Raw genomic sequence first — 27325 nt, forward strand, 5'->3', positions numbered from 1 at the left:
CCACCCCGTCCTGCTGTCACGCCTGGTGCAAACTGCAAATAGCCAGGCGAAACACGTATTTCATAAACGCCCCGTAACATCGTCGCTGCACGCCAAACCTCTCTCGTCTTCGTGCCTCTGTTTCCCGAGAAGGCCGGAAGTATATCTGTATATGTACGGTCAGGATTTCTGTCTTCGAGATTTTAAAAAAAGTCTCACGACCGCCCCTACGTGACAAAGTATCGAGCAAGCGCGATAAGATTTCGAGATTTTTTTTTTTTCTGTTTTTTTTTTGTAAGGAGTATCAGTAAAATACATGTAACGAATTATAAAATTTTATTAATTTTACGACAATTTAATTTTAGATTTAGTTAACATATTTGATTCTCCCTCCGATGCAGCTATAAAATTTTTATAGTTGGTTCTTTTTTTACGACCGATGCATTGTGTCGAAGAGAAAAATTCAGTATGTATCACCTGCTCTGTTTAAAGAGATTTAGCCTTTTAATGCGAACGAAGGAGATTCTCTGCATTTAAAATTTAATGACTCCGTACGTGTTCTCGCGTGTATGACCGATTGTATCGACGGGTTCGTGACTCGACTCCAAAGCCACTCGCTTCTGTTCGCGCGAGCAGGCATCGCCGTCAGCGATATTACATCAAACACTCGTATAACCAGCAGTTTATTCTTAAACGTGCGGCTAGATTTCACATCGTATTATTCGATTTCGAAACCACGCGGGAGAAGTATACATATATATTTTTATTATTTTCTTACGAAACTCGGCATTACATCTCTCACATCGTGCTTTATTCTTTTTTTTTTTTTTTTTTACATTCACCGACGTCTGTCAAATTTATATAATTAACAATTTTACGGGAATATCACGAGATAAGTCGTTTCGTTCGTGCATTCGCAGAATACATTGCGTTGAACTTTTTGAAATACACGTATGTGGGAGGGAGAAGAGGGGAGGGGGGGGCGGGAAAGAGGGTTTGAAATGACGGTCGCATAAACCTAACCCGCCGGACAATAACCAGCAGGATCCTTCCAGTAGGTTACCTCGCCAATCAGTCAGATTATGCTGAATCCAGAGAACGCGATATCGTATGTTATCAACTGGTACATAGGGCTCGGTCGATGGATATGGACCGTACGCGGCGGCGGTTGGGTGCGCGACCACGTCGGGTTTCGGTGGATAGACGCGCCCCGGTCGGAATGCCGGGCTTTGGACGATCACTGGTACACGCGTCGTAAAGTGACAATCAGATCAGGATGCAGGAAATTGGCCGGATTCGCGAGCAATGGGCCATGCTGATACCGGGGCCGGTCCATGTTTGCCGCAGATATCAGGCTCGAAGTGTTGCGGTATGTACGGAGTGATCGACACGTACGTACGCACATCCGGCGCCGTGTTAGTCCGCTGTACGTGTCGGAGTGCACGGACAAATTTTGACGCTATCATGCAGATAGTATCGTGCAGACGTTATCATGCAGATGGTAGTTTGATTTTAATAAAGATAGCCCGTCGAGGATTCAACGCATCGCTTTAATAGACGTCGTCGTTCATTACCGATTACAAGACGAGATTAAGATTTTCCGATTACATCCACGACTTTATCGCGATAAAATGCCACTAGTATTTTATTTTGTATTATTATAAAATATTACGAAACGTAGCATTATTAAAAATATTAATAATTTATATAACCGTTATAAATTCTATCGTAAGACACCGTAAATCTCGCTCTTATATATTGAAGTTTACGTTAAAGTAATATATTTAAATTGCCCATCACGCAAGAGTAGTATATTTGTATTGTCTATTGATCTCACTATCAATCAGGTGTGTTGTGACACGATGGAAACCTCATCATCCTTGATGACACGACGAGACCATGATTCGACATAGTTCTTCGGCACGCTCCAATGTCGTGCCATTAAGCGTAGATAAGCCAGTGGCTAGAGCCACGGCCAATATTGAATGGTCCGTGTATGCAGTTTGCCTGGAGGGGCTCGCAGCGCGGCGGTATACGGGGGTGGTTGTGCATTAGTGGCACCATTGTGCCAGCCGCCCTTCAAATCCATATTACTCATGTAGTAGTCAGTCAGTGTCCGTTCGTCCACTCTCTCATGTTCTCCCCTTCTCGCCCCCTCACCTTTCCTCTCTTGCACTCGCTTACTCCTCCCGCACATCCGTTCGAACGCGAGAGTATTTGACTGCGCATAGAGAGATTGCGAGAGAGCTCGGCCACCCCTCCCCCTCCCCGACGCGCTCTATATGCAAACCACCGCGTAATGAGTCCGTCAACCCCGTAACGTCGTTTGCCGCCATCCTTGTACTTAGACGACTCGATGCACGGGCCATTTTCCGACAGATCCTCCGTGCCGGCCCTCGTCTCGAATGCAAATCTGCGTAGTCGCGCGCTGCCGGGCGATCCCGCGAATGCAAATTCGCAGCGCGACAACGCGGGCATCGTCGCGATTATCCGCGCAATAGCTCCGTTGTGTTCGAACGAAGACGTCCGCGCGGCCGGCCCATTTCGCGAGATAAAAAAATAGCGGCGGTAACGGTGATCTCCGAGAACTCCGGATTCTACCGCCTTGCGTTACCGCGGGTGTGCACCGACACGAAGCGCCGCGAGCGATTTATCTAGCCGCTCTCGCGAATAATGAAATATTTTTTTGGGTAAGGGTATACAGGCCAATGCGAGTAGACAATTGTTCTATATTTTTAAATATGTTATTCACTGCGTTTGCAGTGCAAATTGATAATGGTTCCATCTTGTACAGTTACTTTGATCAACATTTGCCTAATACGGAGCTGAATAGCGATACGAATACCGTTCGCTATTTGCGAATATTCTATTTGAGTTATTGGATCTGTGCGCTTGTCGAGTTATTATTTTTTATTTTTTTTAAATATATTTTAGACCTATTTTGATTTATTTAGATATATATTTTTATATATTTTACATAACTTTATATATTTTAAATCGAGATATTTAAAAATAAATTTATTTTTAATTTATTTTATGAATTTAAATAATAGTGATACGTCTTTAATAATATAAAACTTTTATTTTTTATTTTTTTTAATATTTAAAGTCACCGCGAGTAAATTAAATTTTAATACAGTTCGCGATTGCATTACTGTGAACCCGTTTTCTCACGTCTCGACCTACGCCCAAGACCGTCGACTGTGGTGGTCCTTTGTAAGCACCTTCGTCAGCGCATTCTAGGCGTCTCGATTAATGTCGGTTATTAGCCGGCTGTCATCCGGTCGTCGTAAGGATCGCGTGTCGCGGCCTTCTCTAACAATGGCTCGTCAACGTGCGAAACGAGATGACACGGACGGGCGCGTGTGATAATTATTCTCGCGCGCGTGCAAGAGAAAGAGAGAGAGACGGAGGGAACGGGAGAGTGCTCTCATAAACGAGCCATGCAACGCATATAGAGACGCGCGAGACGCGACGGTGAATATTACAGAGTCGCGAGAACAGGTCTGCCGGCATCAGTCGACGTCGCCGGCATAATGTTTGGCATAGCTTGTCGCAATATGTTACGCACTATCCAGCGAGCACAGCGCATCCGTCCGTCCCTTCCCGCATCCAATCGGGTTATGCTACAAGTATCTCCCTGAACCGTGTCCCTCGTACAGGCTACGCACAATCGCTGTAACCAGCGAAATCTCGCGCCCCACACCCCGCCGCCCCTAACTGCCAAGTTCGTAATCACGCCGCGCTAAATAACGCACCGGCATCGGCCAGCTGATTAAACGGGTGCGCTTTATCGCAGCGCCGATAGCACGCCCCGTTCTGATATATTGGGATTAAAAAACTCGCGTCACGCTCTTTACCGGTGGAACATTATGACGTTACGCTGATTAATGAATACAATAATTTTCGACTAATTAATATCGCTTCGAAAGTTTATCTGATATTTTACGGATTTTGCAGATTTAAATAGAAAAGAAGAAAAAAGAAATAGTAAAGTAATAAAAATATATATTACTAGCTTTTCGTAATTTTGAAAAATTTATTCTCTACATTTAAAAGAAAAAATTATTAGTCACAGAATCCTTTATGAGCTTTAAATAAAAGAAAAAAAAAGTGGTATGCATTTATTTGTCTATTACGCGTCAAAAGATTTCATTATCGCGGGGACAGCGCCAAGTTACGAGGTACGAAATGCAAGTGCGAAATTGCCATCCTCAATGTGACGAGAGAACGTCGTTGCGCGAATAGCGTACACGAATACGCTCTCGTATATCACCATGCTGGCTGGTTAGCCAGCATCAGTCGCCGTCACCGGCATAATGTTTAGCATAGCTTGTTGCAATATGTTACATACCATCCAACGGCGTCCCGTCTCACCATCGAATCGGGTTAGTGTTGGTGTTTCGACGGGCCCGTCCCGCACCTCCATAGGCTGTTTGCACGATGGGATGGGCGACTGATTTCACCTTCCGCCCTCCGCCACCCTCCTTCTCTTCCCCCTAGTTTTAAGGGGGGTGATAGCCGCCTGTCAGCGTATGCTAATCACGGTAATAGAGCGAACGCTGCACTACCGAAGCTTTGCCGAACCGCGCTAATATTTTGAAATAACATCGACTGCGCGCCGTTTTCGTGGAGGGACGACCGAATGTTTCGAGCTCGGGCATGCAATTCGGACGAACTCGTCAATTCCCATTGACTAGCCTCATGATTATGTGAACGAGCCGGTCGCACAGAATAATTCGGGACATAATAAAATATTGATCGAGTTCTGGCGATTGATAAAATTGCGTAATTTTCAAATTCTATTACGTTCGCTCGTGAATAGGAATATTAAAAAAAAAAAAAATATATATATATATATATATATATATATATATATATTAAGGTATTTGAAATTTTTCATCTGTAACTCGAATGCGTGATTTTTTCAATAGATCGTTTTGCATGAGAAATATTATCTAATCAGAGCACCAATTGCAACGGTGAAAATTTTTACATGCGGGGAAAAAACATTTATGATAATTTATGTAATTGAAAATTGGATGATTTAGAATAACAGCGAGGCACGAGACAAGGGAGTGCTTTAAAAATGCCGTCCCTAATCTCTTTGCGTCCGTGTTATTGGTTTGAGTCCAGACTAGGGTGAGGGTGCGCATTAGCAGGACGATCTTCGTACGATATAGGTCCCAGGGTGCCGGTAGCGTCAGCCAGCCAGCACGCGGATATTATAAATTTAAAGTCAAATGTAGCGTATTCTAATTTCGCTCGGATATCACTTAATGCAATCTGTGAAGTCTTGGAAAAATTACCGTCGCACTTTACCAGGACGAATTTCAAACGTCCCCGTGAATTCGGGCTCTCAGGAATCGTTGCCGCCGAATTAAGATAAATTTATCGATAAGAGAATTGCGGTTTGATTTATGCGAGAAACCCATAAGATCCGATGTACGGGAGGAAGTTTTACTATACACGCCGCGGAAACCGAAACATCTGAGAATCTTGTTCTTGTGCGAAAGGAAAGCTCGACGCATCCACGTGAAATTAATAAAGCTGGGTATCCGCCTAAGTACCTACGAGAAGAAAGCTCCGCGACGGTTAGGCATCGGGAATACAGGATTACATCCTTCGCTTCTCATCTTCGTCTTGTAAGAAGAAAAAGAGAGAAAAAAAAAAAAAATAAATACCCTCGAGCGGGAGCAGAAAAATAAGCCCTTAAAGAGGCTGATGAATTTTAAATCAGCCGCGCATTGAAATCGGAAAACCGTCTCCATTGCCAGGAGGACTTTCAAGCCCCCCCGTGTCATCCGTCGCCGCCCCCGTCGTGCCATCCCACTTTCAGTTTTCATCTCTTAATAATACAGAGGTACTAATACCCTGATCACATATTCTCGGGGATAAAAGATAAATCTTACGCTCCCGGCGGGTTATAAGGAGCATATTAATTCCATTAAAAAGAGCGTGCGTCCCTTTCCCTTTTGATTTTGTAGACACAGGTCCCGCGGATTCCTCCCGGTCCCCTTCTTAAATTATTTTCCTACTTATTAATATTACTTTTCTATTTATTAATATTACGTGACACGTCTTTTCGAGTAAATGCTCGTATATCTTTTGCAATATATACAACATCGCGGTTTCCTGTACACGCAATAAAATTGCAGCGGATTATCTGACGTGTAAACACGGCAAAAGGACAACGGCACGACACTCGTAAAGACCGCGAAATGTCTTGAGGCATTGAATGCCGGCTACGTACCTTCCTCTCTTGAAGCAGATCACGCGAAGGATTTTATGAAAGGTCCTCCCTAATCCTCGCTCGTCACGGCGGGGGTTTCCCCGCGGGTTCGCAATATCGCCACCGGTCTGCCGACAACCAGTGCGCATCGTAAAAGTTATTATCACGCGCGACAAACGACGCGATTCCGGTAGCACGTGTCACAAGGAAAACGAGACGAGACGTATGTATTGCGAGTCCGCTGGTCGTCCGCATCATTTTTCATGTAGCCCGAGAGTTTTCGGAAGGACCTTTTCTCGGCCGAGGCGGCATAGTTCTCTTAAAAGTTCGCAATAAGTCACGGAGCGGGAGACAGGGGGGGAAAAAAAAAAAGAGCGGGGCGAGAGACGAAAGGGAATCAAGCGCGACGGTAAGGATGCAGGGTGCAAGAAGGAACGAAAGAGTCGTCGGTCGATCGGTGTTCGAGGGCCGACAATCCGACGCGCCACCCTCCTGGGAAATCGCTTTAAACCTTTTAAATTCGAAACTCTCCCCCAGAAAGAAGAGGCGAGTCCTCTCCAAGAGCATCGGAGCGGGTATATACGTGCAGCAGCCGGGCTGAGCCGCGCGCTGGTTTTGTGCGCCACATAAATACATCGCGCACGGAAGAGGGAAATCTGTTTAAAATATGTTCTCTCGCTCGCCATTTCGCCATGGTCGTTTGCCACGGCGAATAGCTAAATGCTTTTTGCGAGAGGCCATTTAAATCTTTACCTTTCGCCCACCCTCGTCGCCCCGTCGTCCGTTGTGATCCTCGATCGTTCATTTTTTTTTTTTTTCTTTTTCTTTTTTTTTCCTCTCTTCTTTTTCCTCGCCCCGCATGACATCGCGGCTCCGTGCACTCGAAGGAACGAAACGAAGTAATACGAAAAAAAAAAGTTCTGCACGGGGAGATAGGAGATCGCTCCTCCGCGCGTCCGACTCTGTTTGTTATCAATTCTCCTTATCCAATCCTGGGCGGAACATTCGGCGGCGCGTACATACGGTATCTTTGAAGTATTTGTAAATATCCGCGCATACGAGGAAAAAGCAAACGTATTTTAAAACGATGCCGGAGCTCTTCCCCTCGTCCTCCGCTTCTCTCTCTTACGCTCGACGAGTCTTCTCTAACTCTTTGCTCTTGCGTTTTATCGAGATTGGCCGCGGCGGCTGGCTGCCGTCGGTGAAGTCCCGCAGGAAATGGGGGCTCCGCGAATGCAGCTAGACGGCGGATCCACGACAAGAGATATTCGCCATGACCCGGGGTACGGTGAAACTAAGACATCCTCGCAAAACACGCAACGTCGATGCTCCCGCGCTCTTTCGTCTCGTTTCCGGTCGTCGCCCGAAAGTCCTCGCCTGCTTGCGTATGCATGCGAGACGCGCGAAATCTCCCTCTACGTGTTGAGAAATAGCGACTGGGCCGTTCGCGTCACGAATTCGAGATGACAGGACCTCCGGGAAACAGGGCTCATCCGCTGCCTGGTGCCCCCTTGTTTCCGCGCAATAATACAAACGAGCTAAATGGATTTCGATCCACGGCGCGTTCTTATTTCAATGGAAATCCGAGCAGTTGCTTCTCGCGTGTGCAGCTCTCCCTGTTTTCAATCTTCGACAGTACGCCGCGCGATAAACTTCGGTACGAACGAAACGCAATTTCATTCTTATGAGAAACAATATTAAAGCTAGAAACTTTAATTGATTACTTCGAGTAATAGTTAATATTCTTTCAATTTAAATATAAATACCTGTATAAACTTCGTAATTCGATCGTATGCTTGCGACTGCGGGAGTAAAAATTAAAAAAAAAAAATCTAATGTATGTAATTATTTTCAATTAATTTCGTATGCACTTGTGAGCGCGTCATGAAAAATTTATTGCATATTAATTGATTCGTGTCCTTCGTAAAACAACAGTCTTCTTATTATAACTCGAAGGCAGAAGTGATTACATTTACACTTGCGTTGAGATCCCCTCAATCGAGATCGTCGAGTAGAATCTCGCCGTTTGAAAGGAGGCTAAGCGCCACCGTCCGTGAATTCGTTTTACGTTTAATGAAAGAAAAAAGAAGTTGCTGCAGCGCTTTACGAAGGCTGTCGTAATGATGCGACCTTAATACCGATCACATTTTATCTGTTGCGATTTGTCTGACGAAATCAACCGAGACATTCCCTATGTTTTTACTGACGTTTCTATCTTAGTAATATTTATAGATACGCGGCGTACACGTAACTTTTAAGAATAAATCTTTTACATTTAGGTCTGTTTCTGTTTTTATTGCAGTTAAGCGAATTAAATTGAATTACGTTCAGTGAATTTTTATCTGAAACATTTCACTCGGACATTTTATAATTTATTTTATCGCTCGGGTATATTATTTCTATAAATAAAAACGATCACGTTTAATGCAGTTTTTATAAAAAAAAAGTTGTCACTTTGTAAAGTTTACATTTTATCGATCAGATTCTACAACTCGGTCAAGAACGGATTTAAATCGAATAAGCGGCACAAAAAGCTCGTGGAATATTTAAAAGCAAATCCGTAGTAAACGTTATTCAATGTGATTTGTTGCTTCGGTGAGAGGACTGAAGGATCCATCGTCGCGACAAAATCTCTTCTTTAATCTCCCTTTTCTCGACGCGTTCACCGATCAAACGGGCTTCGCGACGGCCGCCTTGTCGACGGCCATTGTAAGTAAATCGGTCACTTCACCGCTCATAAATGACGAAGAGGAGCGGGACGAGGTGCGCGCGAACGGCGACGTAGGCTGGTGAGCGATAAAGGGAGAAGGAGAGAGAAAGATGGACAGTCCCAAGCGTCACGAAGGGCTGACCGTTTTGGCCTCCCCCGAAACCGATGTCCGGTCAGCACCCTTGACTCGAACGTTGCCCTCCCCGTGTACAGGACTTTTATGGCGCATAAATATCAAGAGCTCTCCATGATATCCCTACTGTATTATCAGAAGACACTTACGGCCGAGGGGGGACGCGATCGCGGCGGCCAGAACTGTTATTTGGCGCAATTCTGTATCTTCTGTCCCACACCTATGAGCGCGCCGAGGGGGCTCGCCGAAAACCCGGAACAGCCCCGTGATGCTGGACTTCCGCCAATTCGGTCCATCGAAGAGAAAACAGCATTCCTGCTCGCGCTTTGTACCAAGTACACCACTCGCACCCAAATTCAATCTAGCGTCCGATTCATCCTTTGCTGGGTAAACGAAAGGCTATCACGAGAGCCAGCATTTCGGAGTGCTCGCTTCCGTCGTTACGGTAGCCGGCGAGATGGAGCTGTAATTTCTTCAGACGGAATTGCATTTACGGAGTCTATCCTCTCGAAGTTCGTAGACAAGGATTGCGAGAGTCGTAGATATTCCTCTGATTTTCTCGGAGCGAATCAACCCGTACGCGAGGCGCTCGATGAAGCGGCATACTGCGAGATCGAAATTGTCGGGCAACGGTGAAACAACGATCGCAAAAGTTTTCGCAATCGTCCGCGCTTTCGGCGAAGAAACTTTAGATAACGAAATCAGTTTTATGAATAAGTAAAAAAATATATTTTTTTTTTTTATACTGTAGACATTTTGTTCTCTCTACAATTTAAATTATATTTTTGTTTGTTACAGAAATATCGGAGCTGATTAACTCCACTGCTGCGCATCAATGAGTGAGTACCATCTTTACTTTTTACAATATGTTTTGTTTAAAATGTGGGGGGAAAGCATATTACGAAAAAAAAAAAAGTAATTAATACGTACGAAATAATAAGAATAATAAAAATGACACAAAAATAATAAAAGTTAGGCTGATTTTAATCTCTGATTTACTCTCGCGGCGATAATCGGAAATATAATGATATCTCCTTTTTAAATACGGATAATTACGATAGTGTGAAAATTGAAAACGTTACCCTCCCGATAACTCGCGAAATTCGTATCAGAGCACTTCTAACTGAATTCTCACTCTCAGCCGTAATCTTCTTAACTTCCGAAGTAGACGCTTCTTAAATCCTATCCGTCAAGACGTCGGCAATAGAATAGCCCCCGGCATCGAAGAATCCGTCGAAAGGCTTTCAATGCGCGGCGCAAACGAGGCTGGTAATTTCTTTAACCTTCCCGGCTCAGCCCTACAATCGGTAATCCGCGATTCCCATCGCGTATACATCGGGTATAAGAAATTCACTGAGTCGAGAGGGAGATCGCATATTGTCAGGCCATCAACATCCCTCGCTCTGTCGCTGCCGGAGTTCCCGGTTCTTTCCCTCGCGCGGCTCGTCCAGCCGCGGCGCGCTCTCTCTCTCTCGATCTCGAAACACGATGGGGTGGGCAAGAGGTATATCGCCCCTATCTGTATCCGTGTATGGTTCCAATAAAACGGGAACCACTCACAGCTTTTGTGTCGGATACAGTGGCGGTGCCTGCTGAGGCGATGGAGACGGGCGGAGGAAGGGGTGCTAGTGGTTGTTATCGGCCATCAGGTTTTATATCCCGTGCCGGAGGGGCGACGGGAAGACACGCGCATGCACACAGCATACATACAAAGAGAAAAAGAGAAAGATAGAGGCGAGGGGACGGTCAAACGATACCGGGATACCGTGTGTTTCACAAAGATTCTATGAAGATTGCCCGGGATTTTATTACAGGAGAAATGTCGGTTAATAAAAATGAATACGCGGACGGAGCGAGCAAGAGATAGCGCGAGGGAGAGAAACAAGAAAGGGAGGGGAGGGGGGGGGTGCCTTTCTTTTCACCCGCCACGCGCTCCTTTTCCTCGGATCTTTCGGCTCTCGATGGCAGGCGATTCGAAAGTGCGATTTCGCGTCGGGCGCGTTAAAGTTCGTCGTTTAGATCACTCGAAGGCCGGAGTTAGAAAAAGCGGAGATCCTCGCTCCGCCGCTAGACGCGTTTATCTTTTCCCTCCATCCACCGTGACTCAGCGACGATTGACGCCAAGATCTCCCGCGAGATTGAACGTGTGAAATAAGTATCGATCTGCGCATTAATGGGGCGTATAGTATCTCGGGGAAATTATTATATCGGATCGTTCTCACGAATATTTACGACGTGCGAGTCGCGCGGGTCGGCCCCGTCCGAATGTGCGCCTGTTATATCTTCCGCAAATATCCGAAATAAAATGCAACCTCGGCGATAAGGTCTCCGCATCAATGCAATGAGTAGCCGCTAGCGCGACTTCCGCGAGATTAATGCAAGACGAAGAGGTCCCCTCTTCCGCTCGTGTTCTCGAAGCGCGGCAAGTCTTGCTGCCAGACCATCGGTTTGCAAATTCGCTCGGTGCAACGCTCTCTCGTCGGCACCCTCGTAATACAACAGGCGCGATTGACGCGTCTGTTGCAGCTGCAGCCCGTGAGTAATCCGATGCGTCGCCAACGAAGTTTCAAGTGCTAATTCATGCGCACTCCGGGAAAGACGATATATCGAACCATCGAATCAATAGGGACCTGTCTGAACGTCTTCGGGCAGAAAATCCAATGAAACGCGTCTCGACACGCGTGGCGCCTCGCGAGGTAGACGGAGATAAAGGCGTCCAGATCGCATGCAAAAGGGCGCTCCCGCAGAGACGGGCCTCCGCGGTTTTCCCGCCAGACCGTTACGTAATAACAGATTTTCCAGCGATCTTGGCGGTATCTTGCGTAAAAAGATCCGAGTGAGAACAAGGAAGTAGACGGCACACGCCGGGGATGAATAAAACAAGAATCTATGTTACATAAGCACTCTTTCTAATACAAACGGCTAATTTTCCGCGCGTATCTTCGACGGTTCACGCGGAACTTATTTATACTTTTCAATCTTTGGTTGGCGGTAAATTTCAATTTTCACGGACGTGCGCATTTTTGAAAACGAGAAAAGAAAAAATAGGGAGATGAAGCAACTACTCCGTTCTGTTAAAAAAAAAATATTCGGACTCTGTTTTTACTACGTAATTTAGAATCGCATGAAAGAAAGAATTCGTCGCGCAGTCAGTTCGCCTGGTGTTAACACAGACGTTTGTATCGATTATTCAATTGACAAGCGAACCGGCGTTTCACGACGCATTGTTATTCACCATTGGCCGCTGGTCCACAGCCGGGGCATAATAAACCAGCTCGATCCGCATCTGTCTCTTCCTTGCTTTCATTCATCCGTCGTCCTGCTTACGTTGTAACGGAATTCGTCTTCGTCGGGAATAGCCGGCGACGACAACAATGTCGATGGCGGAGTCTCATCCAATTTTTCAGGCGCGCGAGCCGTACAAAACGAGTCGGTTAATCCACCGAAATTTCGCTGACGCGGACGCTTTCGTTTCTCGTAGCTGTGCTTTGCTCGCTTCCGACGTTCTCACCAAATTTCAGCCGCGATGCCGAACAGCCTGAAGCGGTGGAAACGACAGTAGGATAAAAAAAAAAAAAGAAAAAAAAAAGATAAAAAAAAAGAAAGAGAGAACAGTGAGGTAGGATCGAGGAAGCGGAAAGGAGAAAGAACAAGTCCTTTCTTGTTTCCTCGATCCCACCCGCGATGGGGTCAGAGGCGAATTGACTGCCGTGTCATTTGTAACAATAAAGGTGGAAGTCCCGACGTTTGGATCTTCGACTCTCGTCTCGGTGATACGCGGGGTCGCCTTGATGACCTTTTTCTACGAGATATCGCCGACACTGCCGTATACTCAATGAAGTTGAGCGATGGAAATCGAGCGTTTTCGCTTCCACGCGGCCGAATTACTTCATCTCGAAGGAGATAAAAATCCAAAGTTAGCATTTTTCCTTTACGCGGCGATAACTGTGTAAGTCAATTCGACTTCATGGCCTCATTAGAAGTGCCGTCTTCTTCTTAAGCGTATAAATTAAATTATTCTCCGGATTCGGTTCTCGCTGTCCGCGCAACTTAAATTTTATTCGAGGAGGAAAGTCGTCGACCGGACGAATCGTCTTCGCCGGTGAATAAAATGAAAAACGAGGTTTACGCTTCCATCTTTCCCGGTGTCCTTCTTCATCGCCGCGACTATTCGTCCGTATCATAAATCTCCGCGCAACCATACGACGTTCCTCAGTTGACCGTAAGTACGTTGCTTTTTTTTTTTTTTTTTTTTTTTTTTGATAAAGCGGCTCCGTCAGTTTTCTCTCGACGGGAACGCGCGCTCTCGGTCGCTCGCGTACGTTTTCAATGGGTCGTCTCGCGATCTGGGAGGCACGTAAGGAGGCTCGGAGTCAATTGTTACAACGTGAGCTGACGTATTGCCAACATAAGTCAGTCGACAAAGACCGCCCGAAATTATGTATCTACGAACGAAAGAGAATAGAGAGCGTGTCGGGGTGAAGCAGAGTCGAAATTCCGTGACCGATCTACACAGCGATCCCGGGGGGATTCGTTACGGGGCGAAGTTTTGGAAATATTTTGCCTTGACATCGGAGGTCAGATCGCGTGTCTCAATATTTCGTCTTAACCGGGACGCTTTTCATAGTTCCGAAACGTGACGTGCAGTCGTTCGTTCTTCCTCGTCGCGTTTATGTTTTGCTGGCCAGATCGTTGAACTTTCACGCCTGTTTATCTCGGCTGGCGACTCTATTATTGATACTCCTCACTCGCAAAATTTCTCCGACAATAAAGCTTTCGTTTTATTTCAAGCTGTGAAAATGTGCACCATGCTTAATCTACTCTTGCAGATCAAACGAGACCGACTCTATTGATGCATTTATCTTTTTTTTTTTCGTAAGCCATTCGGTCTGCAGTTTAAAAGCTTACCTGTTGACTGTTTTATCCCCGTAGAAAGGCAACGACGATTTTGGAAAATTATTACCCATTTTATTTCTAATTTTTTTTTTTTTTCTTCCCCGAGCGTTTTACGAGTCTGACATTATGAGATTGCGATTATCTGCATGCCGGCACAAAAAATAAAAATATCGGCAATGTCTCTATTTCTATACGCCAGGCCCTTTCGGCAACAATAGGTACGGCGAAACGTTCGCAGGTATCGCTTTATGTTTTTCCGTGATTTCCTTCGCGTCTCCCTCTTTCGCCGATGCAAGTTTTTCATTCCGTACCGCAGAAAATCTATCTTCCCCCTCCGCGCCGAATGACCGCCTCGCATCTCGGCAATTACCGGCAACGTGCTTCTCGTGTTTCCCTTCTTCTTCATGGCTCTCGGCAACCGCAAATATTCGGACGATAGTCGCACGACGTACCGAGAGATGCGTGTTAGAACCGGCGGAGTGTAGCGTGGTGATTAACGAACAAATGGCAGGCGGTCGTCGGTAATTGTAATAATTGTAGGCGGCATAGTGCCGCGCGGCTCCTTCTTCCTACGGCGCCTCCCTTCGTCTTCTTCTTTCCGTCGGACGAAGACAGGCCGGTGGAAGGTAGGAGCGCGTCATGTGTGCCGGCGATGCTATTGTAAGTCTAAGACGCGTACAGGTACGTGCGCCCGCCATTGTTTTCCGTCATTATCGGCGCGAGGGGGAGTCGGACGGTGGTTTAAGATTCTCGGCCTGTCATTAAGCGACTTTTTCGCGGTTTCCTTAACAGGATCTCGATTTCCGCCCGTCCGTTCCGCCGGCGTGGAAAACGCCGGAAAGCCCGCGCGCCGTGCAGCGTGAGAAAACAGCGGAATTTCGCGATTAAACGGCCGACCCGATACACATTGTCGCGTGCAAGCGCTTTTCCTTTCCCACGCGTCTTCGCGCAGGAAACGATGAGCGGTGCGAATGACGAATATATTGACACCTGTTCTCCTTCTCGCGTCAAGCATCGGAGAGCACGAATTCCGAAGAGCGCCCGGAGACTCCTTGACAGTTCAAGGTATCGATGAATGCATGCGAGGGCATCGCCGCGCAAATTGCAGCCTGAGAGTAATTACTCGTTACAACGTATATACAATGAACGAGCATCCGAGTGTTTACGAAAACGCTGATCAGCATCAATGGGAAAAGAAACCGCTGTTACATTTTTATTTCACGTATCTCGGATGTGCCGCGAAGGTGCCAGCCATATGCGATTTCTTCGGAAGTGATAGATAATACCTCCTGTCATTACCGCGCATTGTTCGCTTCGGAGCCAGAAATCGAAATAGGCTCCGGCGGCGTACGTGTAGCTTGCGACGGTTCGTTCCTCAAGTACGATAGCTCGTCCTCGAGACGTTAGAGCGCGACGTGAAATTCTTCGAAATATAAGAGCTATAATAAGCGGTCTCTTTCGAGCTAAACGAAAAATGTAAGTCACATCTCGACGGGGAAAACGCGCGCGCGGGCGAGGAAAAAAAAAAAAAAGAAAAAAATCTGTATCTATTCCCGACGGAGAATTCGTGCAACCGTTGTCGCGGCGCATAATAGCTAGTTAGGTTTCATTGTATCGGTAACGCATGTACGCAGCATGTGCATATGCATGACAATGGCGGTCTTAGAGCGTAGCCATGCTTTTTAGTGACGCTTTTTATGGATGCATTCCGCGAGGGTCAAGGTGCGCGCTAATATGTCGTAATTCTTTTAAACGGCCGTCAGAATTAAATTTCGTGGCTGGTCCCTTTCGTCAAGCAGTATCCGTTACCGCGTATCGCCGTGAGACACAGCCCCGAGGGTACACGGAGTGTGCGCTCCTTTGCGATTAGTAAGGCGCTATATCGCTCGATCAATCTCGACGTTTGAATGTCGGAACGCGACGGAGGTACGCGTTGGAACGAATAGTCAATAGAACGAAAGGTTTGGAGAAAGTATCGCGGGACGAACTACGGCGGTTAGAGTTTTTTAAACCAGCATAAAAAGAAAATGCCAGATTCAAAGCTTCAGGCGTGTGTCCTAGTTTGCGGCTGGAGGAAGATTTTTCCTCGAGCGGCCCGGAATTCGCCGAACGCTCATGTTTCCACTCTATTATTTTTACTAACGTAAATTTTCAGCGGGGCGTCGGCCGGGCGGTGAGAACGAATTTCAAACGAGCGTCGGCGACTTTTTGAGAATTATCCGTGACGCTTCGCCGGCCTTCGGTAGTCATTTTTACGTTCTATAATACGAAGAACTCCTCTCAAGAAGATGTCAACTTTACCAATAACCCGCGGGGTATCTAGCCTAATACTAATGTTACAATTTCTAACATTTTTACGGCCTATTTAAGTCTCGTATAATGGAAACGAACCCGAGGCTCGGAGCCGCGAAGGTGGAAATCTGTGGTGTCGGCGAATTCCTTTAACTGTTACGAGAAGCAGCCGTACAGTGGGTCATCAGGCTCAATGGCTATTCGTTAAAATACTTAGAACCCCATGAGTACCACCGAAAGAGAAAGTTTGCATCTCGGGGACCACACCGGTGGTGATTTTTTTTTTCCTTTTTTTTTTTCAATGACATCGATTTTCGAACTGCGACTAATCCCTCTTTCAAAAACGTGTTAATGTCAGTGACATGATTTCTCATTAAACCATTTTCGTGACACTTTTAAGATGCATAATTTATGCTATTTATCATAATAACGTATACTGTAAAATATATCTCATAGACCGAATGTAAAGCACGCGTTTAGAGAATATTTATTTCTGCCATTAAGTTCAACGATAAACACATAAATTTAATTAAAAACCATTACGTACGACGCGCATTCACGCGATCGTGTCGCCAGGCGTTATCTCGATCGGAATACAATAACGAGATACTTCGTCGCGCCGGAGTCCTTGCCCTGCTCTCGGCTAATGCAAAATTCAAAAAGATCAGCGCGCTTTCCAAAGGATCCTCGAGCGTAGATCTAGGTTCAAAAATCCAACTTGTCACGGACTCGCGAGCGAGCGGGATATATCGCGCGTACGATCTCGAATCGCCTGATACCATCTGCGAGAGGAATCTCCATACGTTTCCGTCGCCGCACCTCGACACGGAAGAGCGACAAGGTCGGCGCGAAGTGGAACGCTCCCCGCGGTCGCAGTCAGGTGTGAACGTTCGATACCCGGAGCCCACGCGTCGCGGAAAATCGTCCCACGTACCGTCTCGTACGGCTTCCTCGCGATCCTCCCCCGCGAGGAAGTAACGCTGCCAGACAAATAACGTAGTAAACGCGAGACGGCGAGATCAATCGCGATCAGCAGAGTAAATCAAATGACGCATCTCGGGTGGGACGACGTCCCACGGTAGCCGCGAGAGCCACGAGGCTTTTTCATTCATCGATTCGCGTGCTTTTCTATAGGCGAGCATTTCGCCTTATAGGATCGACCGATCAGAGCCGCCGTCGACGGCCCCGTGGTTTCGCTCCGTCGCTTTCGGCTCGCGCTGAGGTTTCCCGCGTTTTTCGCGCTGATCAATGGCTCGAGACTCGCGGCCACGCTCGCCGCGTCGTCGTGAATGCACCGGGGTCCAGCGCGCAGCGTGCGCGAGCCACTGGCCGGGAACCGGGTGCCTCGTGTACGTACACGTTTACGCATACGGGCGCGTGCCGTTGTGACATACGCGATTACCTTGGACTTATATCTATATAAACACCGATGCGTATAATGAGGTGTAGGACTGAAGTCATTGTCGACATCGATAGGCAGTTAATGGCGCGAATGTAACTCGCGGTTTTGATGCCGCTTGAATAATCTCGCGACGCGATAAGCGGCCGGGGCGCGCGTTAAAATTCAATGCTAGCTATTTATTTAGCGCCGCGCGGCGGAGACGTCATTTGAATAAGGCTAGCCGGCAGATAATGCGGCCTGGCATTTTTTACAGCTCCGTTCGGCGTGCCGTTGTGAAGACAGCGATACTGTCACCGCGCGATATCTCGTAGGAAATATGGTTAATACATGACATTGAAATTAGAAATAATGCGTTATTCAATAGAAAACAAATGCATTTCTTTACACGCGGCGGCTATACCCGTGCATAATTTATCGTTATTAAAAGGAGCACTTGGCTCTCCGACGGCGGCGTAAATGACGAATGCAACGTGCGCTCTGAGAAATTAAAAGGAAAGGTGTGACGAAAGCGGTCAATAATTTTTCTAATTTCCAATTTGTCTCCGATAATTGAGAAGCCGGCGAGCGCAGGGGAAGTCGTAAACTAGCCCACGCGTGAATTCGTTGAAACCGCGCCCGCGTTTTTTTTTTTCTTTCTTTTTTTCCTTTTCAATCGAACGGAAGAAATGAAGCATGGGAATACGTAATGATACGTGAAACGTGGCGCGCACGTACGGGCGCGTAATGCGGAGGAGAGAAGTTATTATCGGCGCGAGCAGTGCGCGATAAGCGCATAATTAGATATACGCGAGCGCACGGCGGGGAATTAATCCCGCTCATTAATATCGCCGCGTCCATTAAATCGAGGCAAAGAAAAGTGTTGCGTTGTGTTGCGTATCGGTATAAGCTAATAATAATACCCCATCAACCTGTCTCGCGTGTTGAAGAAGAAAAAGAGGAAAAAAAAAAGAGAGAGAGAGAGAAACAACTCGACGTTTCATTGCACGTACGCAGAGAAAAAGTGATCGTAACCGTAGGATATGTTGCCGCCGATAAGATCCGCGCATTATTAAAACATTCAGCAAAGAGATGCAGTTTATGCCTAGGTCAGTGGATAATATATGACGCAATTAATGTACGGGGCCGGGAATAGTCTCTCGCTTGGTAATCGTAATCGGAGCATCTTAAATCAAATCAGGTAACTCGATTGCGTTATTTCCTCAACGGGGGATGCTCGAATTCTTATCTTATCGATCGATTGATTTAATAGAGTAACGTACCAGAGATAGCGATTATATACGGCGAGCAAATCGAACTCCGGTGCAAATACTCCGAGAAGGAAAAAAAAGGGGAAAAAAAAAAGAAACATAAAAGATCAGTTTTATCGCGTTGTCGCGCGCCGGATATTTCTCTCTCTTACGAATCCCGATCGGATCGGCGCATTTATCTCGCGGCATGTGTGCGTAGGTCAGTGCGAGAAGTATGTAACGCAACTAATGCGAGGCGTAGGTATGACGAGCGGCGTCAGGTATGGAAAAACAGCTTTCTCTCTCGACGGGTTCAGGTGGCACACGTAGGAATTAAGCGGATAAACACGCGCGGAGTAGTAGTACGCGCGGCACGCGGAGCGCGTTTCGCGCAAACGCAAACACGCACACGCACGCAAAGACGTGTAAGATATTCGTTTTGCGCGGGATAAAATTCGCGGCGAATGTACCGTAGCGCTCGCGAGTTTTACTACGTGCAATAAGTCGGCCTCGTTGCGCGTTAATTCACACTTTCGTTTTCCGTCTTCCACGCTTCTGTGGAAATACTGCGCTCGCTCGATTGTTAATCGCCGCCCGCGTCACGCCGATCAGCGTTCTCCGCGAGAGGAGAAACAATCGGACGCGCTTATTCCGTCGATTACGACCGCGGTGTATCTCGTTAATTGACGCAGACGAAGCGGGAGATGCGTATTTTTCAATTATCATCAAGAGTACAAGCCCCGCGTTAGAAGGAGAGAGAGAGAGAGAGAGAAAGAGAAAAAAAAAAGAAGAGAAAAAAGATCATTTCGTCGCCGCCGGAGTCATTAACATTTGCATGCGGTATAAATCACGTTCTCTTGTAACGTCATTAAATTATATAACGCATACCTGGTTTCCATATTTACGTGTACTCGTCTCCGCGATAGGAATCGCTATTTATAAAACTCGATATATACGATTTGATTCATCGAAGTCAACGTAATTCTCCGAGACTTTCTTGCGGAACTGCAATTTCTGGCTTATAAATTATTTACAAGCCGTTATTGTTATCGTATCTAGAATCAATATTATTACGGAACGCGTGTTACCGTTATATTTTCAATTATCCTAAAAAAAAAAACAGAAAAAATTAATTTATCTTAGACAAGAATAAGTATACGCGCCGCCGTCGATTGCCGCGCAACGAAAAGTTGAAACCATCCAAGAGGACAGAAATTAAAACCGCCGATACGATATCGATCCCGGGTATTAATGGAAGGAAGCGGAAATTCCGCAGCGTGCTTCTGAAGGACCATAACGAGCCGTTACTCGGATATACTCTTTCGGGCCGTAATGCGAGTACACGGGACGGGAGGAGCTGAGGCTTGACTTTAGTAAGAGTTTACGAGGGCAGGCAACACGGGGTTAATTCAATCAGCCTATAATCCCAACTCTAACCCTGATTACCCCCGGAGAAAGCAGCCGGCAGTTCGAGGCGATTCGATCCTGATTAAAAGGTTTCGTGGACGGCTTCGGTTCGGCTACTGGCCGTACTCGAGAAAGGAAACTCCGCTCTCGAGTGCAATTTTCCTTTTCGCGAAAAATGAGCCTCGCCGTAGACGATTACGTGTCATTAATTAAAATGGCGCGTGAGTAAAAGCTGCAACGTCACCGGCGTGTAAAATACAATTTATGTCACGGATACGAACGCAGTAAATCACATTATGCAAACCGGCCGTCGATCGGTTTTCTCGATTCTCGATTAACTATAAGGCGCGATAACCTGCAGTAAACTGTAAATATTATTTTTTATTTTTTATTAATTTTTTTTTTTACAATATAGTAATTAGCCAGGCGTCTATGAACTAATTGAGTCGCGATCTTCGTGATAATCTTATAAAACGTTATTAGATACATTTTACGGGTCGTAATATTTCCTGGTAAGCGCGATTTGGATCGCAATGAGACATTCGTATTAATACTCGTGAACTTTTACGCCGGCAATATTTTTAGACTTTTATCTGTGAAAATAATAACGACGAGTGCCATTAGGGTTAATGGAGTGCAATTTTCCAATAAAATTGCGATAAGGAAATACAGGAATAAGTAAATGCAAGAAAAGAGAAATAAAAAAACCCGATAAACTGTTTTTTTTTTTTTCTTAAATCATTCTTTTACAATTAACGATCGGTAATAATCGTTAGCTAAATACATCCAATTACATAATTGCGCGACATCTGAGGAGGATCGATTTCATTGTTCGCAGACCGTTCGACGTCAACTGTCTGGGATCAGATTTAATTGCAAGATATATGATATCTCTAGGGGGTTATCTATGTGCCGTCACTCTTTGCACGTTTCAGACGGGTTCGAGTATCTACGCTCATCCCGTCCGTTCTAATCGACTTATTTGGGTTTATCGCAGTGTCAATCTTATCTCCCATAATATTATAAAAGCATTAGGCATCGTACCACCGACGGATTATTTCCCAGATAACGTGCATCATAACATGCAAGCGAACGACGCAGTTCCGACCCGGCTTGACCGACACGCGGCGTAACCGAAATAATTTGTAACACTTTGATATCGTCCATTGTTTACTCGTTGTCACCGACCGACGAATCGGCCGGCTGATAACGTAATTGTTCTAATAACATCGAATAAAAATAATTTCGTCGAATTGAAAATTTGTTACCGATAACGATGATACGTCCGCGTTATCTTTTTAATTCGGTGCGCGCACGATTTGGATAAAATTACTTTATAATTTATCACTCTGCACCAAATAAAGTCATCGCATTAATTTTACTTATCGAGGCCATTGTTTGTGCTTAGATAACTTTGAATATTTATAGAGTATTTAAAAGCATATCGCTTACACTAAAAAAAAAAAGAAGAAAAAAAAAGAAAAAAGAGAGAGAAAAATTATCAGAAAAATATTACACAGATTAAATAATCTTCTTTATTCGTTCTCGCACAGAAAGATAAACGATCCTCCCGTTAAGATATCTTTCTTCTCTCGATTTCTTTACATTGTACGTCGTTGCAGTATTCACGTAATGCGATGCGTTTAACACGGGTTTACACGCGACTATCCTTCACGAAGCTCCGTATATTCGAGAAAGAGAGAACGCTTTTATGAATAATGTATCTTCATCGCCGCGGCGCGTTCCGTCATTGTCTCGCAGTATCTGCGTAGCAGGTATCCTTTGTATGTGAGCAGGATTATTAACGAAACGATCTCGCGCGCGTCGACCGGGTGCCAAACCAAACGACGGCAACGACAGCGTGCCACTCGTGCCGGGCGACGATTTTGATTCGAGGCTGGCAACTTCATTTCCGGGATTGATGCCAATGTCCCGGACGGCAATTCGAAAATCAACGGCGCGTCACAAAAGGGGGTTTATCGTAGCGAGCCGGGGCTCTATCGCCCTGGGCGTTAACATTGCGCGCTATCTCCTCTAGATGCGTGTAACATAACTGTGTCATTTCTGTCCGGCCTCTCTCCTTCCCGCCCGCGCTCTTCCATCATTCGATAACCGGAGCGACATGAGAGATTCTCTCTCGATCCTCGATTCTCTTACGGCCTCCGCGCGTCGCCGCGCTCGCTTGCTCGCGTCTGTCTGTCTGGCCGTACTGCCACCGAGTTGATTGGATCCACTTAACGGGGTATACGCCATGCGACATTACTGCTCCATGGTGTATGGCGAAGTGTATGTTGTTGCGTTGCGCCACCATAACCCGGCGAGGGACTGAAACGACTCCCGAGATTGCCGTTGTCTGGGTCTCGTTAAAGGTCTGGAAACTATTGGGGATAGTTCGGGCGAGACTTTCGTAACATCTTGCTATAACGTTTAAGGATATATCTCGCCGCGGTAGTCGGCGTCGTGGAGGCGGCGGTATACTCGAGAATAGTTGGACGGAATTTAATACGGCGCCGCGCTCGCGCGCGCATGATTAACCCTTAACGAATCGCATTGCGCAACTCGGAAGCCGTACGATTTGTGAAAGTCTCGCTATTGTATTAGGCATATTGTAATGAAACGCAGAAATATCGGAGATTGAGGAAATTGTAATTAAGAATTCGCTTTCCCACGCAGCACTTTTTTCACGTTAAATGCAAATATTGGAGATATTCGCGCGTTAAATATATGACATTATCGGTTTTTTTTTTTTTAGATAATTAAATTATTAATATGATTAAGTAATTACGTAATTACAAGTGCGTTGTAAAGCGGTATTATTTTAGCGTTTTGTTTGAATACTTCACGTTTATACACATCGCTGACTCTCGTGCGCAGTTAAACCGTAGGACTTGGTCGAGGCTAAGTGGGCTTTTGCTAAGTAACAAGGAGCGACCTAATGACTCGAAAGACCCAGATTATTTTATTATCACGTCGCCAGTGATTTCGGCAACGCGATCGTAAAATGGCCCCTCTATCGGTTCCAGTACGTGATGATAGACAAGGCCTAGACCGCCTAAGCCATCAAATAATTGAATGCTGCATTGTGAGAGACTAATGATTTCTTCTTTGTAGTTTTATCTGAAAATTAGAATTTTTTTTCCATAAACAAAAAAGAAAAAAAAAAAAAAGAAAAAAACAGAATAATAATTAATAGTACATTCGACGTACTTATGTATTGGTTTCATAAGCTTACATTTTTATCGTTTAAACGGAATCACGTTTCGTCACTTAAACTCCACTAAGCGTGTCGCGTGGTTTTCAGGAAATCGCACGTTTTTCGGCACGTACGGGCGGAATTCGAAAGTTAAGCCAGCGTCCTTGGCCGTGGTAAAACTAGCGGTACATTCTATTCTCGTGGCCACGTATCGCGCCACGTAATTCGGTACACGCGAGTTCACGGCGACTTGAAATAGGGAGAGGCGGCGGTGGCGTTATCTGTCTTGTCGTGTTACGTGTCTTACACCGCGTGATAAGCCGCCCGGGACAACGTTGCTGTACAATCGCCGGCGCGTCGGTGCACATCAGGCGACAAAGGCGATCGTAAACGTCTCGCGTCGCATCAGTTGGAGGCCGATCGGAACCAGTCACGAACGAGGATCTGCTCACTCTCGCCTGCAGCTGCGAGAAACGAACGACGCGCGAGATGCAAACTCTTTATAATGTACGTAGAGGTACGTCATCTTGCGCCGTAAATATCGAGGCCAGGCGAATCGCGCGAGATACGAACCCTCGCCGAGGCATAAAAGCGGCAGTGCCGCTTTGTGCGCGTTTTATATGCGCTTCGAGAGGTGCTCCGCGGCCTATCTCGATCGATTATGATCGTCCCTCTTAGGGAAATTGAATCGCGTCTTCGCGGATCGAAGTTGCGTGACTGAGAAAAGATATGCCGTGGTGTGCGTTAATAAACGCCGTTTTTTGATCGTAAGAGAACAATTTGCAAGATCATCTGATTTAATTATTTCGCTAGCTTAAAGTCAAGGTATATAATTAATAAAGGATAGGAATAAAATTGCATAAAAGTTAATCGAACTCTGCTTTGGAAAATAAAAAAAAAAAGAAAAAAAAACCCCGGAATATTTCATGATTATACAAAATTTATATAATAGATCTTAAATTGAATATAACAGTTTCCTCTTGTAACCGTCTGCAGCGTAGTATCGCGAACGCGCGAATGAATTGCGTGCTTCGATTAACATACGCCAAGATAACCGCCGCTGTACGGCGGGAATGCATAGACGCGAAGTAATTAAGTCATATATAAGGATGCGCGGTAACTTGGAAGCGTCGGGAGGTTCTACATAGCTTTGCGCAACAGCCTCGCTCGCGTTTCCCAGCCAAGTTTTCCACCTCAGGCGGAGTAATATATTCATGACAACAAGCGCTTTTGTTGTGCGATGAAGCATAGAATGGGAATTCTGTTGGATCTTCCTTAACAGGATCTTGGAAGGATGCACGGTACACGGAAATACTTTGAGTGCAGATACGCGCACTCGGCTAATATACCGATAAGTAACGATTCTATTTGCGAAGATAACTGGGTAGCCCTTTTTTTTTTTTTTTCAAAGAAATATATGTAATTGTAAATATCACTGTGAATCGGCGATTATAAAAAATTACGACGAAGAACCTTCCGCACTTCCACAGCTGCATTTCGAATAATAAGTTTGGAACGAAGTCTTTTTTTTTCTTTTTTTTTTTTTTGCCCGGCCGTTGACAAGGGGACATCAGCTGTTCGAAGTTAAACCCGTAACCCTTCAGAACCCTGCGCGACGAATCGGTAGAAGGGTCCTTAATTAATTAAGTCCTCGACAAAGACTCAGGTGTCCCGCGAAATCTGACGGTCCCCAGCCGACCTTACGGCGGTGCGATAATGGCGACATTATCATACGCACGACCTATTTAACCCGCGACCGCCGTCGTCGTGAGATTCCTAAATTCGGATCTACGAGACCCAGGTGCCGAGTTCGGAAAGTGACGGCACGATTGTCTCCGGACTAACGGTCGAGCCCATTAATTGAATACGTTAATTACGCGCGAGGAGAGATAACTTACGCCGCGGTATCCCAGTATCGCTCCGAAATTACGATAAGATAACCGACAGCTGTTAGCATGTTAAAATTAATGTTCACATCTCGTTTATTAAAACGTTAATCGCGGACGAGCATAAGCGGTATCTATAATTTACGTTTTATTAATACACGCGGACGAAATGTGACACAAATCCACGTCACATATATCTAATGCGTTTATCTGATGCGTCGTTTAAGTTAGAGAATTAACTTCTTGCGGGCGCTCGATAAATCTGTCTTTAAGGAGTCTCCTTTGCCTCCGCCCCGAGATTTACGATAATGTTACTAACCTCGTTCGTTTTCGGTATCAGCGCGGCTCCGGCTGTGTGTTCGAGCGTATTCCTGAAAAATTCGTTACAGAGACCATTCCCGGGTTGCGACGTTCCGGGCGCAAGCACTATCTGCGCCGCAGATATAGGCAGAAATAATGGTGTTTGCCTGGATCCGGAGATATCATTGTTAACAGCGAACGGGCAACAACCTCGTATTTCGGGCAAGTTCGCCGATGCTCCCTACGGCGTTGCGGCAGACATATCGGTTTAAGTTATACCTTTCTCGTCTCTGGTCTATTTCGTCAGATTTTCTTTTTACCCGTTCTAATGAAACGGAAGGGGGAGGGGAGAAGGGGGAGACACCCCGTGCTTTCGTCCAGCCGTCGTAAGCGCGGGCTATAAATAGAACATACTTATCTTGATGCGTACATATGCACGCGCGACATGGGAGACCTTATCTAAAGTAAAGTTGATGCTTATTTATTTGCGCGGAAGCGCGTATACACGCTCAAATGGTCACGCTGGACGCCCCGGGAGAGAGAGAAACGCATTAGCGTCTACGACCTACTTAACACCATAAATCAGTTTACGCTGGATCGCTTATCAATGGTGCCACGTAAGCGCGAGGAGAGACCCCGGCGTTGATACCGCAACGCATCGCGGTCAATCCGGTGGTTTCCTGTTATCACCGCGGTCGCCTGATAAAGCTCCGTCGCGCCCTGTCCACGTGTCTCGTGAGAAAAGTTTTCGTCCACGTCGCGATCGCCAAGCGCGATAACAAGTGCAGTAATATACCTACGTGCGTTTTCGCGTTTCGCCGTTCCTTTTGCCGCGGCACGCCAAATATTTGGATCAGCGTCGGGAAACGCGACGCGGCGATTTTTTTTTTTATCCGTCGACGAATGCCCGAGATAGACAATAAACGGTACGCGAGGGGCGATTATTCGCGGGATCGACTTGACCCGTCCGTTTCTTTGTTGGCGCGGCTTCTCGTTGAAGCGAATTCCGCAGTATCTCGTAGAGAAAGTGTTTGATTACTATAAAAGAACGCTTTATTCACGCTCCGTTGCTTTACAGCTCCTCAATTACTCTAACAAGCAGAAATCCATGCCGCACGGCTAATAGTCATTCTTGCTTTCAGTCCTTTCCGCGAATAAAGATTCCCCGTAATGCGTACACGCGCTGAGCGCGAGCGAGAGATTTAGTGCGTAATAAGAACGAGCACGCGGAATGAGGCTCTCCCGTGCTCTCTTCGGCACAATGCGGCGATTTGGCTTGTTTGACGAAGGCGCACTCCGGCGTCGCGTCGTGTTTGCCGATATTCGACGATAAGAACGTTTAAAACGATTCCTCGCGGCAGTGATCGGTCAGAGGCATCGGTGAAATGAAGTTCTCTGTATGCCGCGTCGTCATTATTACAAACCGCAAGGCAGACAATGCGGCAGGAGGCGGCAGTAGCCCCTCAAGAGCGTCCCGTCTTTCCTCTCTTCCCGGCAAACCATTGTCGGAATCGGAAGAAGATTCGTTTTGCATGCGAGATCCTTTTTCGAGTCGCTCAACGTGACGTCTGACGATTCCTCGCCAGCCGTGACCGGTGTGCGTGCGTGCGTGCGTGCGTGCGGGTGCTGCGCGCACGCTTCGGAACAATTTGATAATGTTAAACTGCTG

General features: G+C 46.2%; 1 long non-coding RNA gene across 2 annotated transcripts in view; it reads left to right on the forward strand.

Moving 5' to 3' along the window:
* The window catches only part of LOC139104178 (uncharacterized), a 252242-nt gene that overhangs the window by 168377 nt on the left and 56540 nt on the right, over window positions 1–27325 (forward strand). For both annotated transcript variants that reach the window (XR_011546001.1, XR_011546000.1), the window contains exon 5: window positions 9853–9893. This is a non-coding gene — a long non-coding RNA (uncharacterized lncRNA). The remainder of the gene's footprint in view (window positions 1–9852; window positions 9894–27325) is intronic.

This window comes from Cardiocondyla obscurior, linkage group LG07 (genome assembly GCF_019399895.1).
Source record: "Cardiocondyla obscurior isolate alpha-2009 linkage group LG07, Cobs3.1, whole genome shotgun sequence".
Classification (NCBI taxonomy): domain Eukaryota; kingdom Metazoa; phylum Arthropoda; class Insecta; order Hymenoptera; family Formicidae; genus Cardiocondyla; species Cardiocondyla obscurior.